This window comes from Gossypium hirsutum, chromosome A12 (genome assembly GCF_007990345.1).
Source record: "Gossypium hirsutum isolate 1008001.06 chromosome A12, Gossypium_hirsutum_v2.1, whole genome shotgun sequence".
Classification (NCBI taxonomy): domain Eukaryota; kingdom Viridiplantae; phylum Streptophyta; class Magnoliopsida; order Malvales; family Malvaceae; genus Gossypium; species Gossypium hirsutum.
The window spans coordinates 52,375,869-52,390,062 of NC_053435.1; positions in this window are offsets into that span (position 1 = coordinate 52,375,869).

A 14,194-nucleotide genomic window follows, 5' to 3' on the forward strand; every position below is an offset into this window, starting at 1 on the left:
ATTTAAAATAATAATTATTACATATAATTTAATAATAATATATAATTTCATAAAATTCTTGATAATAAAAATTTTCTTATATGAATTTATACAATTTAAAATAATTAATATTAAATATAATTATATAGTGATATATAATTTCATAAAATTCTTAATAATAAAATGTTCTTATATGAATTTACTAAAATCAATATATAACTTGAGAATTATATTATGCATAAACATAATTAACTTATATTAAGAAAAGGTTAGATGAAAATGAAATTGTACATTAAAATCCATATGTTATATAGTTTTACAACATCAAAAAGTTTGAACATTGATATTTAATGGTAAGAAAGAAATCTCCTAACCCATTCCAATCGGGCAACTGAAGGTAAACTAAAGAAAACGATCATTTGAGTTGGATGGTCGGGAATTTTACTCAATGCATCATACCGCTGATCGTCGGTTAAACCATCAATTGACCATAAGGCTGAATATAAATTTGAAGCTCTCTCTTCCATATGTTGTTCTGACTTCTGCTGAACTACCACCTCGGAGGCAAAACTCCTACTGATTTCATCGCCAACGGCCTGGATTTTCTCCCCGAACAAAGTGGCAGCCTCATTAAATGAAGAAAACACATTATCACGAGCATCAGATTTCTTCTTTCTCTTGTTTGAAGATGAGGAACCCCCTTGGTCTCGATCTCTTTGCGGATCCGTACCAGAAACATCCATGTCGTCTAAAGAGACGTTAGCTTCGCAGTCATAGAATGTGTTTCTCTCTTCATTCATATCTGTAGTACGTACATCATCAGCATGTATTTCTTCAAGAACATCAGCAGCTGTTTGAGCATCTCTCCCAGTTGCTCGATCTCTTGCGTATATGGTAGTAAGCTGGTCATAGTAAGGGAAAGTACGAAATCTGAATTAGGCGGCTTCTTTGTGACTCTAAAAAAATGAGGAAATCATATTAGTCGTAAGTTTGGTAAAAATAATATAATAAAGACTTGAAATAATCTTACCTTTAAATAGGACTCCCAAACCGCATCTTCAGCAACAACGAGCTGCCTATGCTCGTCCCAACCAAAACCGCTATTGTTTTGGCCATTAAGCATGTCGTAGACGATTGACCACTCCCTTTTAAGTAACCTAATCCTTGATTCAATATTAGGTTTCGCCTTCAACATTGCATTTGGTAAAACCGTTTGTAGCATTCTTTCCAACTCGTTCAAATAACCGGCTTTGAACCCGGTATCAGCATTAAATGTTCCAACATTGTGCAGGTCCACCATGCTGGAAACTAATGCTGCATCTTCCTCGGGAACCCATTTTCTTTTGCTTCCTCGAGAAGCTTGAGCATTTGATTCTGGAACACCTGACATAATGATCTTAAGAACAAAAAAAAAAAAACAAATTATATTAATTACTATTTTAATATCATGATTCAAAAGGTCAACACTTTATAAGGTCAACACACTATCAAAGAATTGAATTTGCCATTACACATTATCAAAAAAAACAGCACAAATTTAGAACACACGAAGAAAAAAAAAATATAACTTTAAACTAATTCATAGTTAATATTAAAATCTTTTTCACCGGCTTGTACTTATTCCATTTATTTCAAAGGCTTCACACTCATGTATCCACAAGAAATTAACTTGGTTTTTCTTATTTGTTGTAGCTCACATTCATGTTACATGTATTAAAAGGAAATCATATTATGAATGAGAAAAGCTTTATGTATTATGTAATCAACTTAAAATTTAAGATAGAATTAGGTAATAAATTTCAGCCTAATTAATCTTTTATAATTTAGACAACATACTTTTCATTATATGGAAAAAAAACATATTAACCATAATATTAAAATGATATACAAGATTTGTTTTATAATTAAGATAACCTTATTTCTATTATAGGGGAAAAGTCATGTTTTGAATCAATTAACATTTGTTTTAAATAACATGTATTGCGTGCATAAAATCTTAATTATAACAATTTAAATTTTATTTTAATAAAACTTATATTAAAATTTAATATATTATGTATAATTGACGTAAATATATTGATTAGTTAATTAAAATCACCCAAATTAATTGACCTAAAATGATATCGTATAAATATATTGATTAGTTACTTAAAGCATGTTCAATGTTTGAACATTATAGTTTGGACATTTAAATTTAAATTTAAATACAATTTCGTATAATGAAATTTAAGATCTAATAAAGCATGTTCTAAGTTTGATCATTGATTAAATTTTTAATTTATGATTAGTTTAGTTAAGGTTTTCTAATTTCAAAATAAATAAAATGAAGATTGACGATTTAAGTTTAATAAACTTTTATACCATTTTAAATGGTAATTTCATTTTGTAAAAAAATATATAACTTTAATCTCATTTACATGTACAAATTTATTATTAACAGTATTGTATTTACATGTACAAATAACTGTGATTTGAAGCCCATTATTTGTAGGCATAATGCTATTTAAAAACATATAACCTAATTTAAATTCAAAAAAGAACAATAAAATTATGCAGCAATAACCATAACCATAAAAAAAAGCTTTAATGAGCATTACAAACATACAAAAAACAGAAGCTGCTACAGAAGCTGCTACAGCAATAACCAAAACCATATTCATTTGGGAAACAACAGAAGCTGCTATAGCAATACAGACATGGAATCAGGGAAAACATACAAGCAAAACCATGAATACCAATGGAAAACTAACCTGTAATGAGCAAATCAGGGACGACTGCGATGTGGAAGAGTTGGAACAAAGAACCTGTAATGGGAAAACTGCTCGGATCAACCTTTTTTTAAAAAAAAAATAATTATGCTATAGCTAAATGATGTATATCAAAGCACATCACAACCATACACCAATCATCATCCATGAGCCATATCAAACCTCTCACTATTCCCTCAAAAAACATAAACACCAAATCCCAAGAGTACAACACACAGAACAGTCAACAAGCAATCCATCAATTACGAACCACAAAATTCTAACTTTTACAGAGTACTTGATGACCCCACCCACACCTCAACCAAATTCCTAATTAAAAGTCCAACCATCTCTAGCAAATAGTCATCATGCCAGCATACATCAGGCCCGGAAACTCATGGACAGACACATAAACTCCATTCACAGACATCCATCCTTTCTAGACAGATAATGTTCCTTGGCCAATATCGAAGAGATAATTAAAAGAGAAAGAAGCAACATTGTTAAACATTAAAAAAGGGAATGGCTGTTAGGATAGGAGCTTTTGCGTCCATAAGGAAAACTATTGTGGTTCAAAAGAGAAAACAAGGAGAATGAAGAGAAACATCCTACATGTCACAGTTGGATGATCGGAAACATGCTTCTAATAATAACTTCCAAATTTAATTGTAGCAGTATAATTTAAAAGCAAAGCAGCAATTAAGAACACAAAAAGAGGGAACTATGAAACTATTAAATCCAATTGCATAGCTTTCAAAGGATTCACTGGATTTTCTTTGTTCTGTATGAAACCAGGCGACAAACCATTAAACCCAATTCCAAGTTCAATAACCTACACTGAACTGCCTCCTCATTTCCCTCATTATTTGTAATTAGTTCTCACCTCCCTTTTCTTCCTAATAAAAGCCCGAACCAGCAAGTGTCCTCTTTTCATTACAATATGAGAAGACTAGATAATAATTTTTCTTTTGTTTTTCAAGAATGCTGGAAGCAGTCATGGCACAACCATAAAACCAACCATATTAAGTAAATTCAGTGCCTAACATCCTACATGTAGTAAGTTGCACTCAGTTAATACATAACAAACCACTGGCCTCTAATTCCCTCACATTCATCCCCATTAGCAAACAACACAATGCAGGCATATGTATCAACAACCGAGCAAAAAGATTCAAACTAACTTCAAAAGTGATTTGATGCTCATAATTTATCCATCAAACCTAATTTCAAAAGGAGACAACAACAATTGATAAGCTAATTTAGCCAATGGTTTGGCTGAAGAATGTAGGAGAAACATCATTTGCTTTAGATATGCAATCATCAAACATGACCAAAAATTTCTAGTTCATAGCATGAGCAATAGCATGCAATTATCTAGATTCTAGAGGTTCATAGTTAAGACAAAGCTTAGCATCGAACAAAGTAAGCTTCCAAAAATTTAAGAACAAAATCAAAAGAGCAGTTCAAAACCAAGTAAATGACAAAGGCTGACACTAAAATGTATAATCACTTACAGAGTAAATTAACTACTATTTTACAACCTTACCACAACCAGAAACTATTAACCATAATATTAAACTGATATACAAGAAATTAAAAAAAAAACAACGCACCATAAACAATTAAACAACAAAGAAAACCACACAGAATTTTCACTAATACAACAGAAGCTTCTCTTTGATTTTCATGGACTTCACCAGTTTTCACATATCTGGTTGCAGAGTGTTTGTGAATTTGACAAATATAAACAAGATATCTACTCTCTCTAAATCATATTACTGAATTACTGGAACTTTAACAAAACATAAAAATATTGCACGGAATAATGTGCCATCTTTGGCTGCAATGAGGAAAATATAAACTCAACTCATGAATGTAAAATTTGTCATACGAAAATGGAAATATGATTTACTGAAAGAAGTATATGCTTTAAACTTTTTGATGTTGCTCTTTCAAAAATCAGGATTTATAAATTACACCGCACATAATTTATATGAAATCACCATCAGAAAGCAAGGGATATTAAACCCAGAAAAACTTTCGTTAACTAAAACTACAGAAGAGTAAAAGATTCATAACCATGAAATCAGCATTAAACTACTGAAGAATAAAAAGCCACAAGTGCAATTATATAATAATTCCAATGAAATCAGCAACAATTTCATAAAATAAAATAGCAATTTCAACAGAAACTACTGAAGACTAAAGATTCATAACCATGCAAAAATATTTGATAAAAGATTGTCGAACAAAAGAATTGGCAGATTAATTTCGGTCCGAAATAAAACTCACCCGATATTGGATTAGAGGTGATGACCCGAAAAACGCTTCACTCTTTTTTCAATGGATTCAGCTATCAGGTATTTCCAATTTTGTGAAAATATTGAAGAGCAGTAGAGAGTTGCAGATAGGGTTGGGAGGAAATGGGAGGAGACAGAGACTGAAGAAACGATGAGGACAGAATAATAAACAAAAACGGTGGGAGATGGAAGGAGAAATTTTGAGGACAGAATAGGAGAGGGTCGGGTAGGGAGGGAGGGTAAAACAGAGAGCAGGGGACGGAAGGCGGACGTAATAGGTATTACAGGGATTTGGGAAGGGATTACAAAAGCAGCGAAAAAGGGGATTAGGTCGCGATTGGTTTACGCCCGTAATGCCTATTACAGCGAACCAAACGCCGGATTAGAGGCGTCATGTAATACGCGCGTATTCGGCCTGTATTGTATTAGGTAATACACTGAACCAAACATATCCTAAGTATTATAGAAAATCAAAGCATACTCATCGTTAGCCTTATTCGGCCATCTCAATACGTTCTAAGTGACCATATGTATATACGTCTATACTAAAGTGCTTTACATTAATAGCACCATATCAACAATGTATAATGCCGACCCCTTTAAACCAATTATCCATACAAATATTATTTCTACACATTTCCTTACCTAAATTTCACATTCGGCAACCACTTAATCAACTTAACAAATTTTCTATACTTCAAAACCACAAGTAAATATAATAATTTGTATCATTACATCGATTAAACTAAATCATGCATTAGCTTTTAGCACATTCGGCCATTAAAGAGACAACCCAATTAACATTCAAACCTTTTTAAGCTTAGATTTCCCAAGGCCAAATATCACATAAAAACCCTTAATACACATGCAAGGTTTACACTTTAACTAATTATACATATACTAATAAACCGAATATTATTTAAACAACCATTTGAATTGTAACGCCCCTCACCCGAGACCGTTTCTGGAGTCGAACACGAGGTGTTAACGAACTTAATTCATTTATTTTCACAGTTCATTTTAAAATTTCCAGACAAGCTGGCTAACTGCGTCACTGTCACCTTAAAAATCATATCTCGAGTTCCAAAACTTGAAAACTGATTCCGTAAATTTTCCCTGAAACTAGACTCATATATCCATCTAAAATTTTTCTCTAGAATTCTTGGTCAGGCCAATTAGTACAATTTATTAGTTAAAGTCTCCCCTATTTCAGGGTTCGACTACTCTGACCTTCATACATTACGACTTAGATATCTCCCTGTACAGGGCTTCAATACTTATGCCATTTGTCTCTAATGAAACTAGACTCAAAAAGGAATCTGTGCATATAAAGCATGACTTCTAATTATTTCTGGTGAATTTATGGTAAATTTCCAAAGTCAGAACAGGGGATCCAGTAACTGTTTTGGCCCTGTTTCACGAAAACTTAAACATCTCATAAAATACGGGTCATATGGTCGTTTCGCTTCTTCCATATGAAAATAGACTCATCAAGGTTCAATTACATAATTATTCATTATTTAATTACATTCCTACTATTTTTAGTGATTTTTCCAACTTACATCACTACTGCTGTCAGCATCTATTTTAAGGTAGATTTTACCTATTTCATAATTTTCCGTGAATCAACTAGCAAATTAACATACATTATTTTCAAGGGAAATCCCGATTAGCCATGACGTACGTAGCACCAATAGGACCATGATTGGCCATTCCAATGGCTAGTCATTACCAAACATTTCCATACCACTTAGCAACCATATCACAAGACCATCTTAACTCATTTCTCATCTTGTTAACAAAAACATAGTAAAGCAAATCTTTATACACAATTATTATCAATTCATCCATCCACTAGGGACTTAGCCTAACGTTCAATAACAAACTCCTCCTTTATCAATTACATATTCGGCAAGAACATGGTAACTTATACTACATCAATTTTAAGTACATAAATTACTCAAACGTAATCCAATTCACATTCGGTCTTGGTACATAATAAGGTAGCCGATTCTTTTCCCTTAGCACCCAATGCTCACATATGCTCATTTGTATAGTTCAAACACTCATCTACCATTGTTCATCTAAATTTATCATGAAACAACAACCATCACCCTTATTAATTACCATAGCCGAAAGCCCTACTCATTCCCACAATCAAAAATTCAACATGGGTTACTAAAATAACTTGATACCTCATTCAAGATTAACCAAAATTTCAAGAATTAACATAACTTCTTACCTTAATGCTCACTTAAGATGACCTAACGCCTTTCTCCCATCTTCCTCTTTACATTTGGCCAAGAAGAAAGAAACTCAAGCTCTTTTTTTTCATCACCCTTCATTTCCTTATTTCAATTACTTTTTCCTTTTTTTTATTTATTTATGTTATATAATATAAAGCTACTAACTAATAATTAATACATATTGCATGTATATAACCCATCATGGCCGGCCACTACTTGTCATAGGTGGAAATTTGACATGCAAACCCATTATTTTCATAACATGCACTAATAGATCCTTATAGATTAACCTATCACATTTCAAAAGTGTCACACATAAGTCCTATTAACTAAATTCACATGCAATTGACTAAATTCAAACATGAAATTTTCACACATGCATATATACACATAATAAGCATCAAATATGACGGTTAATTATTTTTGTGACTCAGTTTTGTGGTCCCGAAACCACTTTCCGACTAGGGTCAATTTAGGGCTGTCACAACTCTCCCCCACTTAAGAAATTTTCGTCCCTGAAAATTTCTACTGATGCATAGTTTAGGATAACGTCCTCTTATTGAATTATATCCATATAAACATTAGCTCATCGATAGCAATTGTAATTCATTACTGATTTCGAATCGATCTATAAAATCATTTTCTTATCTTAAAACAAATACATAAACATTTTTACAAGTATGCACATATATCTCATTTTCTTGATTTCATAAGCAATAATCACTTAATTTAATTCACAAATGCATTTCAAATACATATTAAGCACATATTAACATGTATAATTCACATCATCAACCCACATATTTGTAACCCACATTTTCATTCATGTATAAGCTGTAATCTGACCGAAAGTACACACATACTCAAACATCCCAATAAATATCCTTTATAACTCCATCATATCTCACTATTCAACTTAACCTATTTCCAACAGAAAATCAACTTCCACATACCTGAACATTGAATTCATTTAGCACATTCAATCACCGTTAACGATACCCGTATACAATCGATTAGGCATAAAGCCTCATATAGTATACCGGCATGGGATTTATTTTAGCACATAACCCATATATCCAAAATTATCAACATTCATCAAAAATTCTTACAGACTTTCAAATGTCGAACTTAATCGAAATAATTTCTTGAACATGATTAACAAAAATAGGGGTCATTTAGCAATAGCACATATGACTTCATATACCAAGCATCCCATAAACTGAATCCGTAACACATTTATAACATGAATTCATTTCTTAACAACATATCTACCATCTTAAATCAATGCATTCATTCCATACGAGGTCTTACATGAATCTTGTTTTACTCACTTAATGTCTGCTGACCGATCTCGCACACATAGTGCCCGATTGAAGAACTCGCACTCTCAGTGCCTCTAATCATTTGCACACATAGTGCCCCTATTCATTTGTTGTTACACATTGAAATGACTTAACCAAGTCTATAAACATCATGTATGTACACTTTTAAACATATCCTTTCATTTAACTTTGAATTCGTATAGTAATGAACACTTAAACTTTGCTCAAATTACCGGCACGAAGCCTACTAGGCACGAAGGCCCGAATACACATCACCAGCATGAATGCTCTTCGGGACCTAGCCCGGATATAACACCAGCACAAATGCTCTTCGGGACTTAACTCCAGCACGAATGCTCTTCGAGACTTAGCCCGGATATAACACCAGCATGAATGCTCTTCGGGAATTAGCCTGGATATAACACCAGCACGAATGCTCTTCGGGACTTAGCCCGGATATAACACCAGCACGAATGCTCTTCGGGACTTAGCCCGGATATAACTCCAGCACGAATGCTCTTCGGGACTTAGCCCGGATCATCGGCGAGACCTTTAGCTCAGATGAAATCTCCACAATAAGCCAGCGGGTCTTACCCCGGGCATAATCTCAAGTTTCATGTATAATTAATCACATGGTACAACATTTCACATAAATCATCACATTTGTAATTCATTTGCCTCATTCGCATATAGACATATAACATGCACCTTAACTTTATGTCGTAAATATCATTCGACTCTAATACGTATATACTTCTTTTACTAAACTTTCGGCTCATTAGGCAAACACACATAAGCATATATTCCCAATCTTTTTTCTTTGTTTAATTCTCTAATAGCCATTCGGCTACATAACAAACATGTATAAGGTTTCTTTCCCAACAACCTTATCATGGTAAGGACAATGGGACATCATTCATCTATCATACATGTATATCATGGCATTTTAAATTAAATACCAAAATCAATTACTCAAAACTTACTTATTATACCTTTCTCAATATTGACACATCGTAAGCATGTCTCAGTCCTCTCAATACCATCTGCTACAGCTCGATCGGGATCAGAATTCATTATAGTATAAGAAACATTTTTTTTAATTATCAAAAATCATCACACTATCATATTATTACTCTATGGCATGTACAACTAGACTCACATGTGCTACGTTAGTCCTAGAATCAACTAAACCGTAGCTCTGATACCAATAAAATGCAACACCCCTATCCCGTAACCGTCACCGGAATAGGACGAGGCGTTACCAGAAAATTTGGAAGCATATCAAAATAGTAAAATTTTGAACATTTTTTTTTCTTTTTCGTCAATAAAGATTGTTCATTTAATTAAATTCTAAACACAAACAAAGATCAAACTTATAACTTATAAAAGTAGACTTCCAAAGGATGTCATATTCGCATGGCTTATAAACAATAGTTATGATATCATTCTAGTATAATATATCCTATACATGCCATAAGCTAAATCCAAATCACAAGGTTTCCATAATAGTAGATAGTGTGATGAAGTGCTGACGATCCCCGAGCTGGTAATCAGAGACCATAATCTATAAAACAAAGACAAAAGACAAACGGAGTAAGCTTACATAAGCTTAGCAAGTCTTAAGTAAAACGATAATTTTGCAGAATCAAATTCAATTATCATTTATCGCTCAATTTTTTTCTAATCAATGAAGTCAATCTAGTGCTCCATAACGAACTATAATTTCAATAACCACATCATTTAGTTACCGCAAATTATTTCATGATAATGACCAAAATGGTCAAATATTCGTATGCTCACAAGGTACACTTAGCTCATAAATACACTCCAATCTAAATGCCTCTATCATAGTTTAATCGAATACATTCTTATGGCATAACACATTGACCACATGTATCATAGTCACATGGACTGTGGTCACATTTGCATTCATACACTTATTCACATATGCATCGCTTTGTATACTTTTGATCTAATCCGAATTGAAAATCACATACGAGTACCTGATACATACCTGGACAACTTAATGTATTGAACATCTTTAACTGTCGTTTCATTACTAAGCCTCATCGTCTTAGACCTTGCAGAAACCCTATTTAACAATATCAAGAGATCTCACCATTCTGTCAAATAGTTCAAACCTCATGCACGCATATATAGTTTATCTATTTCTTCCAAATTTGATTCACATAGTCTTTCGCATCTAGAAACCTCATATCTACTTCTAATTCAATCAATCAAACTAAAACATAATACTTTTACCACGTTTAGTTTCCATATTTAGAAGCACATAGTAATATCATAATCTATCATGAATAGATTCATAGAGTCACTACTCATTTAGCATAACATATACTCTTTCAATAATCATAATCACTTGCTCAAACGTACTCGTTTCATGCACATACATGAATATATATATATATAAAAAACTTAATTCCTTATTTCATAATCGCATCAAAACTTTCGAGTATTTCAACATGGCATGTATTGAATTACAGTATGGGTACGCAAAGAACCAAACATAAACCTTATCACATATACGTAGGTTGACAAAATACAGTCCTTCCCTTGCATTTGTACATCTACCCGAATACAATTTATTCTCAATTTATAAGGCCTTTTTGGCCGAATATGCACAATTACATATATAAATCTCAGCACATACTTTTCTTTACTTAAAGCTCATACGATAAATTTAAATCAAATACTTTGTCATACTAACAACCATTGACCGAATAGATTATTCCCTAATTCAAAGATATAATAATCATTCCCACATATGTATCGTTCTTCAATACTAATAATTCGCCGAATCGTTGGCCGAATGTACATGAGTACATTCATGAAAGCTTAGTATATACTACATTATACAAGCATACCAAGACTAATTAGGTCATCCTCATTTTCGCAATATAATAATCAATCACATATACGTTTTTCTTGAATGCTAGTGATTCACTTTGAGGTAAACTTACAAATGAGAAGGTAATATGTATCTGAACATCTTAAATGTATAGTACTTACTTGATGGTAGCTCATTGCGAACATTCAAGATCATAATCTTACTTAATTCACCAGCATTAAGCCTGCGGGACTTTAAACCTGTATACAATCCCAGCATGAAGCCAGCGGGTCTCTAACCCGGATGCAATCTCAGCGCAATTCATTTAATATATATTTATATTTTTACAAACTTTGGCCTCATTAAATATCTAATATTGCACACTTTTCATAATTGGTCATTCGACTTTATCACATTTTCACTTACACATATATCACATTGGCCATTCGGCCTTATCACATATACACACTTTCACATTCATCACATTGGCCATTCGATCTTAAGCTAGATATTACGCCTTGTCATTTTATTTCGTCTTAGGTACAAAATCACATTAGTAAATTGATTCAAATACGTAAAATTTTCCATTCAGCCTTAGAACATATCATGGCCACGTCATATTTTTCAATTTAGCCATTTCTATAATAGTATCCATTAATCAAAACTCAAAATAAGTTTAATTACTTAGAGACTTACCTCGAATGTCGTCGAACGACTACAGATCGGCTATTTGGTTAGTTATAGCTTTTCCCTTATCCAAATTAGGCTCCTTAAGCTCTTGAGCTTAATCTAACACAAATTTAACTTATTAAAACCCCATTGTGCTTGCTTATGGCCGAATACCAAAAGAAATTTAATAGGCCATATAACTACTTTTAGCTCAATATAAAATAATCGTACACATCTTTAATCACCTCAAACAAATTACTAAGTATTATAGAAAATCAAAGCATACTCATCGTTAGCCTTATTCGGCCATCTCAATACGTTCTAAGTGACCATATGTATATACGTCTATACTAAAGTGCTTTACATTAATAGCACCATATCAACAATGTATAATTCCGACCCCTTTAAACCAATTATCCATACAAATATTATTTCTACACATTTCCTTACCTAAATTTCACATTCGGCAACCACTTAATCAACTTAACAAATTTTCTATACTTCAAAACCACAAGTAAATATCATAATTTGTATCATTACATCGATTAAACTAAATCATGCATTAGCTTTTAGCACATTCGGCCATTAAAGAGACAACCCAATTAACATTCAAACCTTTTTAAGCTTAGATTTCCCAAGGCCGAATATCACATAAAAACCCTTAATACACATGCAAGGTTTACACTTTAACTAATTATACATATACTAATAAACCGAATATTACTTAAAAAACCATTTGAATTGTAACGCCCCGCACCCGAGACCGTTTCCGGAGTCGAACACTAGGTGTTAACGAACTTAATTCATTTATTTTCATAGTTCATTTTAAAATTTCCAGACAAGCTGGCTAACTGCGTCACTGTCACCTTAAAAATCATATCTCGAGTTCCAAAACTCGAAAACTGATTCCGTAAATTTTCCCTGAAACTAGACTCATATATCCATCCACAAATTTTTTTCTAGAATTTTTGGTCAGGTCAATTAGTACAGTTTATTAGTTAAAGTCTCCCCTGTTTCAGGGTTCGACTACTCTGCCTTCATACATTACGACTTAGATATCTCCCTGTACAGGGATTCAATACTTATGCCGTTTGTCTCTAATGAAACTAGACTCAAAAAGGAATATGTGCATATAAAGCATGACTTCTAATTATTTCTGGTTAATTTATGGTAAATTTCCAAATTCAAAATAGGGGATCCAGTAACCGTTCTTGCCCTGTTTCACGAAAACTTAAACATCTCATAAAATACGGCTCATATGGTCCGTTCGCTTCTTCCATATGAAAATAGACTCATCAACGTTCGATTACATAATTATTCATTATTTAATTACATTCCTACTATTTTTAGTGATCTTTCCAACTTACGTCACTGTTGCTGTCAGCATCTATCTTAAGGTAGATTTTACCTATTTCATAATTTTCCATGAATCAACTAGCAAATTGACATACATTATTTTCAAGGGAAATCCCGATTAGCCATGACGTACGTAGCACCAATAGGACTATGATTGGCCATTCCAATGGCTAGTCATTACCAAACATTTCCATACCACTTAGCAACCATATCACAAGACCATCTTAACTCATTTCTCATCTTGTTAACAAAAACATAGTAAAGCCAATCTTTATACACAATTATTATCAATTCATCCATCCACTAGGGACTTAGCCTAACGTTCAATAACAAACTCCTCCTTTATCAATTACATATTCGGCAAGAACATGGTAACTTATACTACATCAATTTTAAGTACATAAATTACTCAAACATAATCAAATTCACATTCGGTCTTGGTACATAATAAGGTAGCCGATTCTTTTCCCTTAGCACCCAATGCTCATATATGCTCATTTGTATAGTTCAAACACTCATCTACCATTGTTCATCTAAATTTATCATGAAACAACAACCATCACCCTTATTAATTACCATAGCAGAAAGCCCTACTCATTCCCACAATCAAAAATTCAACATGGGTTACTAAAATAACTTGATACCTCATTCAAGATTAACCACAATTTCAAGAATTAACATAACTTCTTACCTTAATGCTCACTTAAGATGACCTAATGCCTTTCTCCCA